The 21,430-nt window shown below is 25.5% G+C and overlaps 1 protein-coding gene across 7 annotated transcripts in view; it reads left to right on the top strand.

Moving 5' to 3' along the window:
- Positions 1–1,519: 1,519 nt before the first annotated feature.
- Positions 1,520–21,430, top strand: part of LOC126736637 (homeobox protein prospero) — a 169,993-nt gene continuing 150,082 nt past the window's right edge. For 2 of the 7 annotated variants that reach the window (XM_050441094.1, XM_050441093.1), the window contains exon 1: positions 16,774–16,998. The gene's annotated coding sequence lies outside the window, so the exon portion shown is untranslated. Of the gene's footprint in view, positions 1,567–9,410; positions 9,483–16,771; positions 16,999–21,430 lie in introns of those variants that run through there. The other 5 variants (XM_050441091.1, XM_050441092.1, XM_050441095.1 and 2 more) reach the window with 5 other exon arrangements.

Raw genomic sequence — 21,430 nt, 5'->3', positions numbered from 1 at the left:
AATATTGCATTTGCGTCAAACACGGCAAACACATCATCAACGTATCCTAACTAAACTCGTGAAAAGTACTGGAATGTACTTTTTCAATTTAACTAAAAATGGTTCATGAGGGAGGGAGGCAATGACCCATGGATGTACCTCCAGTTATTCATAAAAGTTGTTTTATTAAAAAATATTTTGTGACATGCAAAGTTTTGTTAATTTAATTATTTCTTGGATATTATCGAAACCATTACGTTCAATCAGATAATCCAAAGTTTCTGGTATAAGACTGCTTGGGAATAAAGAAAATATAGCAAAAGAAACGACAATTAAATTTTCACTTAAAAATATACTATTGACTTTTGAAATAAACTGATGGCTGTTTATGACTAAAGAACGTTTACAAGGTAGTTTCAATGCTTTAACTTGCTTTACTAGAAACTTTTAAATGTAAGTTGGACATAATTGATCTCATTTTATTGCCAGGTTTATAGATTTTTGGCAACCAAAATTATTTTTTAATTGTTAGGTTCGAAAGTTGTAACTTGAATTTATCTAAAGAGGAAATAAGGTTCTTTGCAATCATTGAATGTTGTCTTAACCTGCGAGATCATTTTTGATAAAGGGATTTTAGAAATCTTTTTATATGGGACATGTTCAATAAGATCATCAACTCGTTTAAAATATTTTGCTTTGTTTATAACACCCTCGTTTCTTTTGTCAGATTTTAGATAGAAACAATTTTATTTTTTCAGTCGTTTAACAATATTAGAACCTAATGTATTTTTCGATTTGGTAAGATTTTTTACAATTTGGTTGCGGATCTTTTCTCTAGCAAAACTAAACTTTTGAAGACTCTGGCAAGTACTGAATTGATAATTCAGCACTCACTATATTCTCCTCCAGGTTGTATATGCAGTTTGGAAGTGGTGCAAAGTTAAGACTCGTATTAAAATATCAACTGATTAAAAGACTGAGCATGGTAAGTGGAATTGTCTAAAAAAACAATGTTTATGGTTGATATGACTTCCTTTATTCATTTGAAAAGATTTAATAGGGTTCGTCCACTGAAAAATTCCTCCCTTAGAGATCCACATTAATTGCAAAAAAAGCACGCAAAAAAAATATTTATCTTCTCATTCTTTCGTAACAACAAAGCAGCAGCAACGGCAGGGAATATAAATGAGATAACATTTACGCAACGGGCGTCCCTGGATCCTCTGGAAAATGTATGCGGGCCCATTCCACCCTTTCGCCGCCCCAACTCACACCACACTGTTCCTCCTGCCTGCCGCCGACGCCGCCGCCGCCGGATCCCGATGCCTCTGATGATGCTTTTGCTTGGTGCGTGCAAAAAAACTGCGTGGAAAGTTACGGCGTCTGCCGGAGAGGACGCTGAGGGCGCCACCGTCCGGCATCCTTGCCGAGCGTCGCGACGCTGCTCATGCGTCTACCCCACTCCTTGATAATGCCTGATAGTATCCCACAAGACGGACATTCATCGCTATGTATCCCAAGTGCTATCAGTCCTATTTAGTAAGTGTACGCGCCTTTTTTTATTTTTAAGAACAAAAAAAAAACAAGGTAAGGATTAATTAGGAAAAAAATTCTGCTTTTTTTTCGCTTTTTTTTTTTTGTTTTTTGCTTGCGGTTTTTTTTTTTTGGTTGCTGCGTGGGTGTGTAAAGTGACGCGCGTAATTACGCGGTAAAGTGAGGAGCGACAATAGTGACGGTAATCGCGAGGAAAACGGTTGCGAAGTGTTTTACGAAAGACACTTCGGTTTCGGACTGGATAATTAAAAACTGTCAGTGCCAAGGAGTTAATGGATTAAAAAATACTCCAGAAGTGAAAAAAGTTAAATGTAGTTTAGTGAACTGTTAATGTAGTTGTAGACTGTAGATGCTCTAAGGCATGTTTTGGCGGCATTACCCACGTGTCAGCCCCAATAATGATATCTAGTTGCATGCGTAATGATTATTTCATAAAACATTGTTACATTTATATTATTCTTTACATATCCCAATAAGTAATAATGCATTTTCTGTTATTGACAGCCTCAATAATTAATTATTGGGTTAACGTGGGCTAACTAAAACAAACTTACTAAAAAAAAAGTAAAACTTCCCAATTTTTCAGTTTTAAAAGTGATATCAGTGTTCACTGAACTCCCTTCGCTAAACTTTCATTACGAATGTGCATGTTAAAAGGGGTGACTTTTTGAATAGAAGACGTCGCCGTCCGGCAAAACTTCCACCCTAACTGACCAATTTAGAATAGGAGGATGTGCAGGGGTAAAAATTGTTTGGTGTTAATCGATAATAACACGTTTATGAACGCTCGTGAATTTCTAGAAGATTTCATTTTTAAATGGGCATAAAAAAAGTTTTAAATTTGAGATTGTTTGGAAAAATGTTTAATCGTAAATTTAAGGAAATTATAAAGATATATTGATCTGTGTAAGCCGTTTTTATCGTTGCTGCTTAAATCGGGCACAAATTTAAAAAAAAAATGGTTATATTAGGATCTTTTAATTGCAGCCCTATCTTCTGAATATCTGAATTCAGTATTTTGCTCGTGTTGTTTGCTTTCTTGCAACAGTAGTGATTCAAGAAGCAGTTGCCACTATATTTCTTACCTCTTACAATATCTGTAATTTTCTTTTAAACTAATTTTTTTACCTAAATTGCTCTTTCTAATAAATTATTTACACATTAAAACTTTTGGTTATATTATATGAAACAAAATAATTTAAACATGCATAACTTTAATGGATATGGGAGCTAAAAGTTATTTTTTCATTTTTTACTGCTTTAACAGAAGTTACGAGGCCTCATTTTTTGTGGGTCTTAAAATGAGCTAAGCATTTGTTTAATTCATATATTATCAAAAGAAAATGAATAAAAAACCTCATAGAATTTAATTCACATTTTTTTTGCTAAAACTTATTTTTTTTAATATAAAATACCATTTAAATATTTCACTTTTGAATATTTTATAGGCTGGAAATTAGAAAAAAAATTTAATGCATAACTTAAATGGATCTTCCAACTCATTTTTTACTTTTACAGTTTTATTTATTTCTATTGTTTTTATTTAATATTAAATCTTTAATATGACTCATATAAATATTCCAAAAATGCCCAACGGTCAAGTTTTTTTCCATTATTTCATCATAGTTTTTACTTTATTTAATATTATATATAGCTTATAAAAAAATATATTTGATAATTTAATTTTTTTTAATATTAATTTATATATATAAATTAATTTAGACACCTTACTAGTAAGTATTTTATATTCATAAATACTCAAATAAGCCTTTAATTAAACCTTAGAAATTAGCTTTAAGATGCATAACTTAAATGAATATGGGCTTTAAAATTAAAAATTTTTTTTCAACTTTTTTAATATTTTAAATTAATTTAGCTTTACTTTTTTTTAATTAAACCACTTAAATTTTATAAAGATACCATAAAGAGCATAAAACAGAGGTTATTTTATATATATACAACATATCTTGTTTGTTTGTTATTTGGGGATACAAATGTTTCGCTATAACAATAACAGTAATAAATTAAAAAGTTATTAATAACTGATGGAATAATTACAAATACAAAAGTTTTTAAATTTCATCAAATTTATGTTTTTTTGCTGAATTATTTTCTATTTAATAAAATAATCATCAATAACTAATAAATCATTAAAGTTTTTATATTCAAACTACCATATTTTATTGATAATTTTATACAAGAATTTAAATTATATTTTAAAGTATTTTTCATTTTTAGTAGATATTTAAAAAGATATTATCCATTTCTTGTATTTCATTGAACTCGTCTTTAATCGTTTTTTATAAAAGTAAACATAGAAGAAAAATATAACAATATAAAACTACAAGAAAACAATTATTTCAACAATTAAAATGTCGGTTTTTATCACCTAATAGTTCTTATAATTGATAATTATGAAAATATTTAAAAAGATTTTAGTCACTATTGAGACAGATTAAGAATATGAATACCAAAAGTAAATTGAATTTTGTAAGAAACTTCAGGGAATTTACGTTGTCCTGTGGTAAATTTGGATAATCTTCAAGCTTTTCAGATCAATTCCTAAAGTGTAATAAAAAAATTAAAAATGACAAACTATTATTGAACTACATTAACAACAATAAAATTGGTGTATAAACTTTTGTTTTTAAAAGTTTTAAAAATTACATTTTATCCTGATTTATCTATGAGCCTTTTTAGTACATGACGTACTATAGTTTTCTGAATTTTTGACATACATATTTTTATATGAAATTTTGATTTTTCGTTAATCATTCTCAGTTTCCCACTTATCTAAAACTGTTGGTAGTTTCTTATGATGTGCCACTTAAATAATATCCAGATTCTTTTTGTTTTTAATTCCTTTGAATCCTTGTAAGCTTTATATGTATAGGTGATTTTGTTAAAAGAACCTTAAAAAAACCTCTATAACCACCCACTTCTTGCAAAAAACACCTTTTAATTTGTTAATAGAATAAGATAATAAAGCTACCAAACTGCTAAGGAATACAAATTTAATTACAAAATAACCGCTAGTCTTTTTCTTCAGCACCCTCTAATTAAAAACAAATAAAAAAAAAACTAAAATACGTTCACCCCATTTCAAATCGCAATTCAAAATATTTTTTCAATATCCGCCTCATCTAAACTAAGTTGAAAGAGAGCGTCCTGTTAGCTTTCCTGACTCTATTTCAATCCAAACGAACGGACGTAGCGGACCGTGATCCTGTTTATTATCAGTCTGAGTATAAAACGGTTTTTTTTTGTGTCATCGAGAGGTCAGATAGGAATACAATGCCGTAATGAAAATACCCAGCGTTTATATTGGTTTAAACCTGGAAGGGCTGGGGACAGGGAAATTTTACGTAACTGCGTTAACTGCTGTCGATAACTTCTATGGTCAATAAAATATTGGTTATTATAAGCTGATTTTTCTTCTTTAAATCTTTTATGACAAATATGCAGAATATAAAAACGTTTTTTGAATTGTTTTTGTAACAAATAGTGTTTTTATAAAGTCACCTAAATATTAATAATTCTAGCAGTTTTTAAAGCATTAAAATATTATATGAACAAGTTTTATGACAAAGAACAATAAATTATATTATTTTATAAAAATTTAATAAATCCTTGTGTCCACCATAACCTGATTGATTAGTTTACTCCAAGAAATTTCTATTAGTTTTCTTCAGCGTAGTTTATTTAATTTTTTTTAAATATTTCACTATTGTTGTACTACTATGTTTTTGTTTCTAAACAAAATTTAAAATATTAATTATTTTTTATCTTTTTTATACTAATATCTTTTCATTTTTTATTACTACAGTGTAAAAACTACATCTTTTTACATTTATATGGAAATATTTTAAGGACAAAAATTATGAAAAAAAAAATGCATCATATAAATGATTTTAGTTACAGCCTTTATAGGGTGACTTTAATACAAAATGTTTTCTATTCAGCTAATAATCCATTTTATTAAAATGCATTGCATGTAGACTTTTATTTGCAAAAGTTTTTTCAATAATGAAATATATGGAAAAGCAAAAAATAGTTGCCTGACTTTTTTAATTTCAATTTTATCTATTTTCTTCAAGATTTGCTTAATAATTTTGTTTAATCCCCTTAATTATTAATTTTGTTAATATCTTCTTTTCTATCTTTCAGTAGAAACAAATCTCTTCTTATTTTATTATCCAGGATTTACCTATTCAATAATAAACCAGTGTTATTATGCATAACTTAACTAGATATGACAAACTTTTTACTATTAATGAATAGATTTTGTTACCAATTTACGCCCTATAATAAAAATTTACTTTTTAACGTCCGCTGTTAGCTAATATATGTTATATAATAAAATAAATTATTTTACAAGAATTTTAAAACAAAACACCTTTACAAAATACTCAATATTGTTATCTTTTTCAGGAACATACAAATATATTGATTTATTTATATTTTTCTTCTATAAATAATGATGAAAGATTCAACTTTTTCAATACAGTAAAGCTAAAGTAAAGTAACTATAAAAAATGAAAAGAAACGAATAATGTTATTTCCGTTATCTTGTTTTAAAAAAGTCAACAATAACTATTTAACCAATAAATAATTATTATTGTTATATTTCTGACAATTTAGAAAAATGTTCTTGATTTCCATATCTACTTTCACCAACAATTTATGCAATTTGTTTTCAAGAAATTTATCATTTTTTTTACAGTGTTTCAGAAAATGTATGTCTCTTCAATAATATATTACTACTACTATATATTACTACTTCAATAATACTTACTAATAAGTATTTTAAAACCTTTTGTTTTATGTTTAATTATTTAATTATAAAATCGCCTGGTAGCCTGCAGAATAATAATCCAAGAATTTGTACTTTAAATTTAATTAAATAAACATAAGTAAAACAAAAACTCTAAAGTATTTTGAATATAATGATACTAAATTTTTTGACTTACTTCCATTAAAATTAAAGAACTTAAATAATAAGAATCTTTTTGGAAGAAAAATCACGATTTTTTTAAAACAAAATTTTGAAGAATTTATGAGCATCCTCGATAGATAAGAGCAATAAAATAATAATAGGTATTTTCTTTTTTTGTAAATTTTAAGAAACTAATTACTTAGTCTATAAATAAGTAAAAGTGTTAGTTTGTGCTATAATGATATTTATGTGGGTATATAGGTTATGTTGTTTGTTGAGTTTAGGTATCTATTGTTATTACACGAATTTATTGTTTTTATTTTTCTTTTTCTTTTTTTTTAGTTTTACTAGAAAGTGCTTAAGTTAACAAATGGCTACAGCTAAATAGACTTTATAACACGCAATTTATGTTGCAAACACACAGATGTTATACATCTAGATATAGAACTACAGTCAAATATTGTAAACTATATTAAGCTTGATAAGTAAGCATAACCTAATTGGATATGATGAACAATTTGTTAAAAATATTCATTCATGCACTTCAAATACTTTAGGTAAAATATTAGGATTCAATTAATTATATATTTCTTTATCTTTTCTTACATAATCACATGTTGATTTTTCACATGAACCTCATATGCTTACATAAAAAAAAATCCAAAAAAACCTGGAAAAATTATTATTTTGTTTTTTTTTTGTTTGTTTATAAACTATTTTATTATTTATAGTATTTATTTCAATAAATGTATTAGTCATTCTGTTCACTTATATATTTTTCAATAATTATAAATAATGAACGCTTCATCCTTTTTATCTAATTTCATGTCAAGTATTTTAAGTAAGAATTTGCTTTCTATAAAAGTCTCTTACTGCTACTATTTTTAGAATATATAATTAAAAATTTAATTAAATGAGATTTAGTAGGCATAATTTAACTAGATATGTCGAAAACTTTATTACTTACTTATAAGATACATAGTAAGATATATGATAAATAGTTTAAGTGAAATATTATTCTTTTTATTCATCCTTTTAGTACTTTTTATGTCGTTTAATTAGCAAGGTTAAAAGAAAATAATAATTTAAAAAAACAGGATATAATGTTTTTTTCTTAATAAATTAAAAATAGTACTGCAAAATTGATTGCCAAAAATGAAATTAAATCTAAAATCAATATTAGTGTACATGACTTAGTCGGATAATATATATCTCTCGTCCTTTTTATCTAATTATGTTTAAGGTTTAATTATCAAATTGCTTAAATTTCTTAAGGACTTTTACTGCTAGTATTAAAAAGTTAATTATAATTTAATTTAATTAAATGAGATTTAGTAGGCATAATCTAATTGGATATGTCGAGAAATTTATTACTTATGTTTGAATTCTAATAGTAAGATATTTAATAAGTAGTTAATCTGAAATATTAGTATAAAAATGGCCATAAGTATCCATCCTCTATGTGTTATTAGTGCCGTTTAATCCAAAAGTAACAAGCAATAAAAAATCAAAAACTAAAAAAAATATATATAATATTTTTCTTTTAATAAATAAATTAAGAATAGCACTGCTATTATGGAAACAAATAATAGTATAATAAGATATTTTCTAAAAAGGAACTCTTTTCTTTACAAAATAAATGCCAATCTTGTTTTAAGAGTTATACATTTACATGAAATAACTCAATATTATCGGACTCAACACTTAGTTTAGAAACAATCAAAAAAATAAATTTTTAAAGTTTTTTACCATATTTACGATTACAGCTAGTTTTAAAGCAAAGTTCCCAGAGTTAATATTATCGAGCAAATTAAAACATGTAAATAATAAGGCTTACAACATTAAAATCATTAAAATTAAAATTATGATGACTGGTCATCGGAGTTCGTTTTTGCAGCTCGGTTTCCTCATTCTTTGTTAACATATACATATAAAAAATTAATTACATATATATTTTTTAAATGTATTAGATTTTCTTTTTTACTTATTTTTTTTTTAAATTTACATATTTTGTTAGCACTTAACTTATATATTTATGTTTTTGGTTATTTTTAGTCAGCAAGACTAAGAGCTGACTCCAACGTTAATCACATAAGAATGCATCACTCTTAAAACAAAATTGAATAGACTTAGGACTTGTTTAGACGTAGGCATAACTTAACTGGTTATGATGAATCTTTTATACGGATCTTATGAATGCTCACGATTAGGTACTAGTAAATAGTTTTGTTAAAACATTCATACATTGCCATCCTTTCATGCTTGCACATTCCATTAATGTCCTCAAATTCAAGTTTAACCAGCAAACCGAAATAAAATTGAAAACTTAAAAAAAAAGGCGAGCGTCGAAGAGAGCAAGAGAATGATGATGCCGCGGATCCACAAGTGTGAGGCGTCGCGGCGCCACACACACACACACTCACACTCACACATCCACAAAACGAAAAGAACGTTAATAAACAATGAAACCGAGAGTCGTCCGCTTAAAAATCTTAGCAGTTACTTAAAAATATCACTTAATTAGGCGTCCCTTTGGCTACTACCCCTACTTCGGGGGGGCGTGCCTGGTGGTGGGGAGAGACGCGGCGTCGGCGCCGTCCTGCACCCCCGCAGCGTCTTCTGCCAGTCGACGCCGGGCGTCCTCCTGCACTGGCGCTTTCTTGATACACCAAGAGCGCCTTAAGCCGATGTCTTAGCTCTACGCCTTCACTTTCCTGACATCCCTTGAACTGTGAGGACATGAAACACTCTGCGCAATTTACTGGTGTCCGTATTAGCAGCGGTGACTGGTTTAAGCCGACGGACTTGGACTTAGAGTTTTTCAATAACCGGCCGGCGGTGTCGAACTACCGTAGCTACTAGTGTTTTGGTTTTTTATTCGGGTTTAGTTTTTTTTTTTTTTTTGGTTTTGGGACTGTGTCAGTGAACTGTGGACAGTGACATCGGAGGACTTTAGATGTGGTGTGCGGTTTTACTTTTTTATTTTGTAGTTTTGGATTAACTGTGAATGAAGGTAATGATGTGTAGTGATGTGCCTAGGAACGTTTTGTGTTTTTTTTTTTATTTTCATTTATTTTCTTGTGTTTTCCTATTTTTTATTATACTTTATTTTTAAGTAATAAATAAATGTATATTTGATTGCACTTTCTACTTAAATTTATTTTTTCTTTATTTATCATTTTAACAACTAAATAATACAAATAAACCTTACAAATGATAAATAATTTTGCTTGCTACAATAAGTTTTCTAAAAGAATAATATTTTTTCTTTAACTTTAATTTAATACAACCTTTTACCGCAAATCTTATTTTACCATTTATTTCTAGTTTTTAAGTTGCTAAAAAATTTAATACAAGGACTATTTTGAAATCACAAAATACATTACGATATTTTTTTTAAATAACTAAACTTCATAATGAAAATGAATTAAATAAAAATGTAATATATAAAATTCCTTGCACTTGTGGTAAATTTTATTTCCAAAAATCATCCCTTAATTATGCGTACTATTTTAAAAAATGGTGATTTAGTTAAATAATTTATAACTCGATAAATGTGTGGGGTGGGTGGCGGGGTATGGGCAGTGTTCATGAAAAACGGTGTTTTTTGCAAAAAATTATTGATTAAAAAAAATTAAATTTATGTACTTATTCAGGTTACATAAAATTAACCATAATTTATATTACTTTATAATATTCTTTATTTCTATACAATTATACACAGCATGGAAAGTTTGGTATTTTGTTATCAAATTATTTTTTTTAAATTTATATAAATGATTTATAAAAAAATATATTTTGTGGAATTAGGGAAGCACTAATTTAAATAATTTTTGTATATGTCCTTATTAAGGCTCTATTTATTATTCTTCTCAATAAATGGTCTATTTTTGAGCCTTGGCTAATTTTACTTTAAATTCTGCCTCTTTATTCTTTATTAAATTTTCATTTTAATTCAGTTGTTAAAAATAAACAAATTATAGTTAATTCTTTCTAAAGCAAATATTTTTTGAATTTTATGTAATATTTAAATTAAAATATTACATAAAATTAACTATAATTTATATTATTTTAATTTTTTCATATAATTATACACAGCATAAAGAGTTTTGTATATTTTTTATTAAATTAATTTTCTTTCATGGAATTTTTTAAAATTTATTTAAATAATTATTAAAAATATATATTTTATGAAATTAGGGAAGCAGTAATTTAAGTAATTTTTGTATCTATCTTTATGAAGACTATATTTATTATTCCTCAAATTACGTGATCTATTTTTGAGCCTTGGCTAATTTTACTTAAAATTGTGCCTCTTTATTGTTTATTATATTTTAATTTTAATTCAATTGCTAAAAATAAATAAATTATAGTTATTTCTTTCTAAAGGAAATCTTTTTTTTGCAAATAAAATGTTTTTTAACAAACATATCCTTGACCCCCCACCCACCCCACAAATTTAACCAGTAAGAAATTATTCTGCAAAAATCACTGTTTTTCAGAACATTCCAAAAAATTAAAATAAATTATATTTATAAAAATAAATATATATACGTCTTAGTAAATATTTATATATATAATATATAAAAATTATATAAAATTTAGGTAAACAAACATCGTTATTACATTGGATATTATCGACGAAATAATTTCTTGTTCATGCGTAATATTTTGAAAAATGGTGATTTTGTTGAATAATTTATAACTGGATAAATGCGTGGGTGGGTGGGGGCGTAAGGGTATTGTTTATATAAAACGGCGTTTTTTGCAGAAAATAATTGATTTAGAGAAAAAAATTAACTTTATTAAATAATTCATTTATTCAGGTTACGTAATTTATAAGTGAAACCGGTAAACCATTACCAAAAAGGATTAATGAACATGAATTTTACATAAAACACGATGATTGTTAAAAATTCAACACAACACGCATTTGACAATTTTATTGTAATTTTAGAATGTATTTCTTATTTTAAGCAAAGAAACCCATTTCAAAATTACGCAAGTTAAAGGAAAGTACTTTTATATAGTTATATAAAGATAAATGCATAGCTACTTGTTCGGTTGATTTTAATAATACATAGATTCCTTGGCTAAAGAGAGAAGTGGGACAGGCCATTATTAAAATGAATTAATAATTAGAAACACATATTTTATTTATGTATTTTTTGTCATTAGATATAGTAGAATGGCACCTTTTAACAATTAAAAAAGTAGCTTTTGTATTTTCTTTTTGCTTTTCGAAACATTTTCCAAGTCCAGCAAGCGTTAATTTAAAAAAAGTCTTTGATTAAGTATTTTAAGAAGGCTTAAAAAAATGCAAGAAATACAAGCAATTTTATATATTTAATGTTATTATATTTTATTTATCTTAATAACAGTAGTATATGTAACTACTGAAACGTCATATTCAATAGATAGGTTTATTTTTTTAAAAAAACAAAGTTTGGTAGGATATATAAAAAAGGAAAGGAGCTTAAAGGTTTATAGATTAAACCTCAGCTGCTGGGTATATAAAAAAACTATTATATCTCAAATAAATCATTATATTTAAGAATTATTGGACTTTATTGTTTAAATTAACTATTGTTATTGTTAAACTTTTAAAGCAAAATTTTTTTTATAATAATTTATATTTATTTTATTAGTCCAAAATTTAAAGCCTGTGAGAAAATATAGTAAAGCAAATATGTACACTAATTCACTTGAATTAAAAACAACTTTTAAATTACTAGGATTAATATATCTTTCCAATAATTTGCTGATGTATTTTAACCATTGTAAAAAATTTAATTAAGTATGAAAAGAAAGCGGGAAAAAGAAACTACAAAATAATATTAAATTTAATGTTTGTTTTAAATGGTAAATCATAAGATTAATTAAAAAAACTTGATATTGGAAAGATTTTTATTTAAATGTAACTTATTTTTTTGCCATGGCACAATCAATTTTAGTAGTATTACTTTAAGTTTGAACATTAAGAAATAATTTTTATATTAAATATATCTCACTAGATGTATAATCTAAATAAATATATTAGATCAATATTTAATTGATGTATATAAGCATAAAAAATTATCTTAGTTCTATAACTTAAAACATGTTGTTTTATTTTTTATTTTGTAGCTTTGGATTAACTGTGAATGAAAGTAGACAGTGATGTTGCGATTTGCCTAGGAACGTTTTCTGTTTTTTATTTTATTTTTATATATTAAGTTTTGTTTTGTTTGTTTTGACTTTTATTTTATTCTTTAATAATGAATAAATGCACATTTTGCTATTATCTATTTTTTTAATCCGTAGGTTTTTGCCAATTCAATAATAAAACTTAATGGTCAAATCTTGATACAATGATACAAAAAATTAATAATTTTGGTAGCTAGAAAAATTTCATTAAAAGAATATTAATTTTTCTTCAATCTTAATATAATATATTTACGATATATTTCTTGAATTAATTTTATTTTAAATGTTTAATCCTACACTATCAGCTAAAAGTTAATATTGTTCCAAGAGTTTGAGGTACTTTTAACGGTAAATTCAATTAAAAATCTAGCAAACTTCGAAATTAACAAAATTTTGAAAGTCTTGGTTTGTTAGCTTTTTAAAAAATTATAAACTTATCACAGATCATCAACCAATAAGCCTGTATAAAAATAATTATTTGTATGCATAATTTAAGTGAATATGATACGTGTAAAATAATATTTTCAATTTACATTAAATGTTTATGATTTTTTTTTGTTTCTGTTTAGGATATTTTTTATCATGTCATCTTTGTCAAAAAAAAAATCCTTTACAAATGATGCGTAAAATAAATGAATATGAGAAACTTTCATAAGATTTTTTGCAATAATTTATATTTGTTTCATTATTTTATAACTTGAAGTAAATGCACTTAAATTAAAAACAACTCGGTAAATATTGATTAAATTTTTAAGTAAAGAAAACGAGAACAATAGGTCATCAAATTAAATTTTAAATGAACAATATCATATTGGAAATTGCAAAAAATTTAAATATTTCTTAACTTTTGTTTTCTTTGTCATAGCACTAATAAATTTTGGAAATACTTCCTGTTTAAGCATTAAGTAATAATTTTTATATAAAATGTGTCCCACTAGATGCATAATTTAAGTGAATATAATAATCCAAAAATAAGTTTAAATGATTTTCCTCTATATTTTTTTTAAATATCAAAAATAGTATTTATTTTTATCTACTTGCATATATCATACGAAAAATTGAATGTAAATATAATAAAAAATCACACAAATTATCTAATCACAGCTAAAAAATACCAAATAAATGGAAATTAAGAATAATAACTAAATTATTATAAAAAAAGTATAATTTTTTAAAACTTTCCTTTTCGTTATTACAATTTCTTGCATGCGTTATATAAATAAAATATATTTTAACCATATAAAAACCTTCAACAATATATTTAATGTACATATTACCTTCTATACACCACGACACCGAACGACATTCTGCTCCCCTTTGCAGACTACTCAGTTCGTATAATACATAAAACGCATTTTAAGAATTGTCCGTTGAGTCGAACAATAAAGAAATCCAAACCGGTAATGCTGAACAAGGATAAATGAAAACTTACTGGGGTAGATTCCCCAGGGCTGGATTTTGCCCTTTTATATAGTTTTTTTTTATATTAAATTGTTCGAGTTTCATAATATAGTTACAAAAAAAATTAAATGTTAAAATTTTTCAGGTAAATGAACCCATTAGTCATATTTAATAAAATATTAAAATAAATGTATATATTTACTTTTTAGGTGAAAACTAGCACACTTTATACATTTACAAAAAAAGTATAGCAAAAAATATTAATGAAATAAATTGAATAATACTATTTTACTCATAACAAATCTGCAATTTCAATTGTCAATTTGTTAAAAAAAAAACTAATATCGACAAAACAAAAGTGCAAATGTATTTATAAACGATTGATACCGTAAATAAACAAACAAATTGAATGATTTTAAACGGTTTTTAATAATGTGCCAATTTATTCAATCAATTTTTGCCGGAATTTATAAATAAAAATTAAATATTCTGTAAAATTAATTTATTTAGCGCGATCTCCTTTTTCAATTAATTTATGATACGCAATATATAAATATGTAAAAACCGGATTTATTTTATTTTAATTTGTGACTTTTTGTAGTAGGCTCATAAAGTTTTAGTTTTTTAATACTTACGTAGGTAAAGTTTTGGAAATATTTGGTAGATACGCGGTTTCTTTATATTGTATTTGTATTATCATCACTACAAAGTTTTTAGTTAAGTAGAAAACACTTTGAATTTTTACAATAATTATTAAAAATGATCTTAAGTGCTTTTTTCCAAAAAAAATACGCATTTTATATTGATATTTTTGGGATTTTTAATACTATACATTAGGGCCACATCCAATAAATTTAAAATTAATAATCGTATTATCGATTAATATATATGCCAATGTATTACGGACGAGTGTAGGTCAGCTTCGAATGATACACGTGTAAATTTCAAACCTAATTAAATGCGATATCTATTTATAAAATTAACTTCGCATGCTCCCCCAATTCGGTTTTTACCGTAAAACTGGGGGTTAATATTTGGAATGTCGCTGGTTTTAAATCATAATTACTATTTGATAGATTTAACCAATAAATATGTGGCTTATGGATAATTTTGAAAATTGACATTTTTTTTAAATATAATTGTTTCTTAAAGGGCAAATTGATAAACAAGTTATTGGTTGAACATAAACTAGGATTTTTGGACTTTTTTTTGTTCTAAGGATTTTTGGTAGTTTTAGCGCTATCTATAAAAAGGATCCATTTGTAATAAAACTTAGTCATTTGCGATCATTCACCAAGATGTCAGAAAAATTTTAATTTTTGGTAAATTTTTTTATTTTTTTAAATTCCAAAACTGCAATTAATTGATTCCTATCCAATTTACAGAACTAACCACCTTCCTGTCGAAAAAACCAAATAACATTTTTCAAAAAAGAATTTTTGGTAGTGCCAGCGTCATCTCTGTATAGGTGGCTCATACCAAAGTACTTTAGTCAAACTTCTTCACCATAATATCAGGTGAATTCGTTTTTTTTTTAGTTTTATAGACCGCAAAACTACGATTCACAATTTTATTGACAACCGCTATTTACTGGATAAAAATACTTTGACTCCATAATCAGTTTTTCTTGAATTTTTAATCCCATCAGTAGTAAAGAAAGTTACAAATAATGTTGGTAGTATCAGTACCATTTCTTGGTTCCATTCATCACAACAGTCCAGAATACTAGATACTGGGAAAGATAGCATATTTTGCTTATTTCTTTAAAAATTAAGAATTTTTATATTGGCATCAATTAAAGCGAGTGTACTTGCATCTTTCAATTCACTCCTTCATCAAAGTATCAGGAAAACTTTAACTTTTGGTACTTTTGAGCCTGCTAATGAGAAGCATTATTTATATTCATATAATTTGTTTATTTTCAAACTTCTAGCATTAATCTGCTTTTAATGAAAAATTAAATAGTCGATTTTGCTAATGGCTCTAAAATGATAATTATAAAACACGCAGCAAATAATTTTACGCATGTTAATTTATTGAAATTTCTAAAAAGTGTGCAATTATTAACTAATAAATATAAATAAATTACAGTATTTAATCAGAAATGGGTTTATGACTTAACATAAAAATTTTATTAAAAAACAGAGGCATATCTTTTTAGCCAAAAATATCTTAATATATTCTGAAAGTGACAAAAATAATCGTAGAAACGTGGATACAGATAAAACCTTAAAAATTTCATAGAAAATAATCGATATCAACCAAACAACGGTGAAATCAACCAAAGAATGGTGAATGCACTGGCAAAGTGACCATACGCTTTTTTATGTTTGTGAGCTCACACTTAGTACGCCTTTATTAAATTGACGCTCCTCCACCATCTTGTCGGGATAAAAGATCATAGAGCACACAATAAAATTATAGCGTCATATCCATTTAAGTTATGCATCGTTGTTGCCTTTTTTTTACATAAAAATAATTAAATAAAGATCACAGAAGGATGTATAAGATTCAGATAATCGGATATAGGTATACAATAAGTATACATGTTCCGACGTATATGTACGTATACATCCGCCGACAGTAATAATAATAGAGATGCAGTATAATTGTTTACTATCGTCGCCCCACGTGTTGATCACGTGATACTAGCGGCGTAACATTTAATGAACAACAGTGTGGTACACCGCAATTAACCATAATGTGTAATCCATTGACCAAATTACGTACACAGAGGGGCGGGGGTGTCACAGGGATTCTCCCATGCACCCCCTTGTGGGCTGATTGATATAGTCGAATTTATGTATGTTTGATGCATATATGTACATAATATGCACAACGGGCTAATGCTAAAAGTTTATTGAGTTAATTCTGATTATAAGTTTTATGGGTAAAAGTGTTGTGCAGTTATGGGTTGGTTATCAAAAAAGGTAAATTGTTGGGTAAGTTTATGATTTTGGCATTTTCTGGAATTTATTTAATATTGTGATATATTTGGCAGTACTTTTAAAAAGTATGATATAGTCCTGCTTAAGGAATAATTTATTGACTTATTTTGTTTTTTTTTCCAAAGAAAAGTGTTGGAATAGAATGTGTTTGAAATAGACAAATTATTAATTTTAAAATTATGTTGATTGTTTATTTTTATATAAGAAATTAAACCTATTAATAAATAGAGAAAAATATAACATAATGTCTCTGTTTTCCTTATAGGGTTTTCCTTTGTTTTTTTTTTTAATTTTGTAAAAAAAAATATAAATTGTTTGTTACTTCTTAAATAAATAATATCAATCTTCTCTCCAATTATTTAACTTCTTATTGTTTAATTTGTTAATTTTTTTAATTCTGCTTAGTTACTTAATGAGTTTACATCTTGGTTAATATTTTTTACTGAAAATGAATAAGGCATTTAATTTTTTTAAAGCCATTTTTATAAGGAAAAATAAAATAAAACTTTAAAATTTGATTTTTAAAGAGAATTTTAATTTTATTTTTAATTTGTAAATAGTATCACTTTTTAAATCACTGAAAAGAACACTTATTTTTTTTATTCAAAATAATATTATTTCTGCATTTTTTTTTTAATTTTAAATTTTCAAATTTTTGATTTTATAAAGCTATTTTTTGATTCTTAATATTCGTAGGTTTTTGTTATTTACAGAAATTAACTGTAATTTCTTTAAAATGTTGGAAAACATAAGTTGCATAATAAAAAAGAATCAAATAACCAACACAAAAATGTTAATTTTTTTTTATAGCTTTTAAGAGTTTATAGCTCACAAATAGGTGCACGCCTTTGGATTACTTTTTACTATTAGTATAAATGTAAAATATTTAGTATGCTTAATTAAGGATTTATGCCAAATATTAAAAAGTACAAGACAAATATAAGAGCTCTAAATAAATTTAAAAAGCAAAAACCAAACAAGATATTTTCATCTCTTATCATCATTCCTATAATAAACATGAATAAAAAAACTTTCTAGAAACATAATTATAGCTGATTTATTCACTAATTTTAGATATATCTACTAAACTTAATCAAAAATTTCCTTAAATATAAAAATTGTTATATAATAGTAAGACAACAAAAAAAGTATTTGTACAATTTTAACTACAATATAATTGTACAAACACTTCTTTTTGTGTCTGCCCTGAAGATACAAATATAATTTACGAAACGTCAGCTAGTCTAAATAAGATTGAATTTTTATTTTATAATAGTTAATAAAAAAATTGTATTTTTTTATATTTCTTAAATTAAACACTTTCAAGAGCTTTTTATTTTTAGGTTTGTTTTTTGCAAAGTTTTGGCAGCAAAAAATAGCTTGAATGCTCTGAAATTGTTTACTTATTAAGTAATTTTATAAGAAAACTAAAAAAAGAAAAAACCTCAGAAAAAATTTTAAAAATTATGCATTATTAAAAAAAAATTATAAAAGGGCTAGATTCAGAAACCCACATAAATGAATATTTATATTTTTTTAAAATTACTTCAAATAATTGGTATAAAAAAACTGCGTTAAATTTTTTGGAAGAATACATGTATTCCATCTAACAAAGGATTTTAAAAAAATTATTTTAAGTTTAAATTTTAGTAGGTCTCTTTCAACTAATTAAATTTAATAGGTATAAAAAAACGCTAAAAAATTAAAAGAAATCTAAAATTAATTAACAAAATGTAGGAAAAGCGAAAAAAAATTAATTGTCAAATTCAAGCAGGTAGTCGAAACTAAGATTTAGCGTCTTATTCATTTGTTTATAAATAGCTTAAATTATTTTTTATCTCTTTCAGACCGGGTATGATGGAATTTTTCTGTAAATTTCCTTTGGGCATCTATCACTTTTTCCCAGGCAGTTAATTATGTTTTTTTAATTTTGCATTTTCATTTATTAATTTTGTCATTCATTATTAATTTGTCTATTTTAAATGCTTTGTAAGTCTTTAGCCGCTTGTCATTTGTTCTCCATTACCCGGAAACGTGTGATAAAACTGCCTGGAAATAATTGTACCTTAAAAATTTTAAGAAATTCGTAAATAGATATCTAACCGAGTTTGCCTTTACTGCCTTGAAAAAATCACTCTTTTTTCATACATTTTTCAAAATTTATAAATGTATTATTTTAAAATTAGAAAAATTATATTGGTTATATAAGAAATTATATTTAATAATTCATAGACAAATTCATGAGAGCACTCTTTTAAATTTTTAATGAAATTTATACCATAACATTTAAAATTAATTTTCAATGATCCATTTTCTTTATTTTGAATTATAATTAATTAATTATAAGGACTATCAAAAAAATTTATATATACCTGAGTAAGTAATAAAAAATGGAACTATAAATTGCAAGATATATTTTGCGTTAATTAGAATAAGTTTCATTTTTGAAATCGCCTGTACAAATTAAATTTAATCACACAGAATGTGTGCCCTATCGATAGGTTCTATAGGACAGTATAGAACTCGCAAATTACATTAAAGCCCGTTAATGTCGGTAAAATTTGTCGTCTCGCGTATTGCTGACAATAATACATAATTGAATAAATACCGACACCGGTCACATGTCACATTTATACAACAAAACAAATTCCGTAACGTCATCGGCCAATTTGGCCAACGTTAAATTACGTGGCGCTGGTTAGGGTTGCTGCATATGGACCTGTTAAACGTTCGTTTCTATTAGTTATAATTAATAATTGATTATGGGATATGGTTAATTATTCGGTCAGTTTTTAATCGCTTTGGGGGTGGTTTAAGTGGTTTTAAAGTGTGGGTAGATTGACAGTATATAAGCCCCAGAGTTATTCTTTATCTATAGAGACAATGCATTGTTAGAACAGCCTCGAATCTTATCGACTTTATAGTTAAAAGTTAAAAAAAACTGAAGTGTACAAAATTGGGCTTTAAAGACTTAAAAACCTAATTCTTTAATATTCAAATTGACTTGCTTTATTATGAAAGCTGTTGAACCAATTTACGTTAGTTATGAAGCTCTATTACTCCATAATGCTTTACAAATTTTTGTACAGTTTTTTAATTTTTTTTATAAAAGCCTTTAAAAACCAAAAACACATATTAAAGATTAATTATGAGTAGCACCTCTTTTACAAATTATACATAATTTACACTATACTATAAAATTAATTTACCTTGATCAAAATTTTGTCTTTATCTCTCTTTATACGAAATTTAATTTTTTTGTAACTTAATTAAATCTACAAACTAAATTTTCAATTTTAACTAATGAAGCATTAAAATATTACACCTGTTAGTTAATACCCATATTCTCCTAGATTTTCGGTTGAGCTTCCTTAGCCAACACGTAAAATTATGGTGAAGGCGTCGGGAAAGTAGTATTTTATTTCTGTATGTCCCAATGCAAGAAGTGAAGATTTTTAAGCTCTATGTAGTTCTATTCTATTTTAAAATGTTTACTACACGATAAACAAATTTTATAATTTTTTATTATTTTATATTAAACTTTTAATAAAGCCATGAATGATGGCTGAAATTAAAATAATTTTTAGTTTCGTGTTTGTGACCCAATATCTTCAATATTGCGGAGGGTTGTTGGGTGGGGTCAGAAATAATAATTATTAAAACATAAAATATTATTTCTGACCCCACCCACCAACCCTCCGCAATATAAAAAAATTTTCATAAAATAATAAAAAATAATTTAACTTAACAAACTAAAATTACATAATCACTGACTGAAATTAAGAAAATAGCCATTTATAAGAATAATAATTGATTTATTTTACAAAGAATTTAATAAATAATTTCAAGTATACCTATATTTTTTCTCGTAATTTTTATAAAATTATTTTTTATACTAATTAAATTACTTTAGTTTTTCTTATGTTTAAGAACGTTTATGCTAACTAAAATTACTAATTAAGCAATTTACCATAGAAAAGGATAAAAAATTTAAAAAAACTAATAGCCATAAAAAAATATAAAATTAAATAAATAGAAATTGTTTCAAATAAAATTCAAATCATTATTTGTTGAACAAAAATATCGCTAAAGTTAACTACAATATTTAATAAGTCTACAAAAATATGTAAGAAATCAAAGACATGTATAAGATTTTTAACCAATTATTTATTCATAAATTTTGAGTTTGCGGCTTTTCAGGTGATTTTTACAAAGTTAAATATAAAATAAAAAAACAAAAATAACATCTATTACTAGAAAATAAATAAAAAATAGATGTCTAATAATAATGACTATAAAAACTAAATAACAATTACTTAAAATAATATATTTTTTTACAATTTTATAAATTGATATAAAATGATCTAAGTTAACGTTGAAATAATTTATTTAAAAAATGACTTGGAGCGAAGCCAATTTTATTTTT

Source organism: Anthonomus grandis, chromosome 5 (assembly GCF_022605725.1).
Source record: "Anthonomus grandis grandis chromosome 5, icAntGran1.3, whole genome shotgun sequence".
Taxonomy (NCBI): Eukaryota; Metazoa; Arthropoda; class Insecta; order Coleoptera; family Curculionidae; genus Anthonomus; species Anthonomus grandis.
The sequence above is the reverse complement of the archived record's forward strand: the minus strand, read 5'-3'. Positions and strand labels throughout refer to the sequence as shown.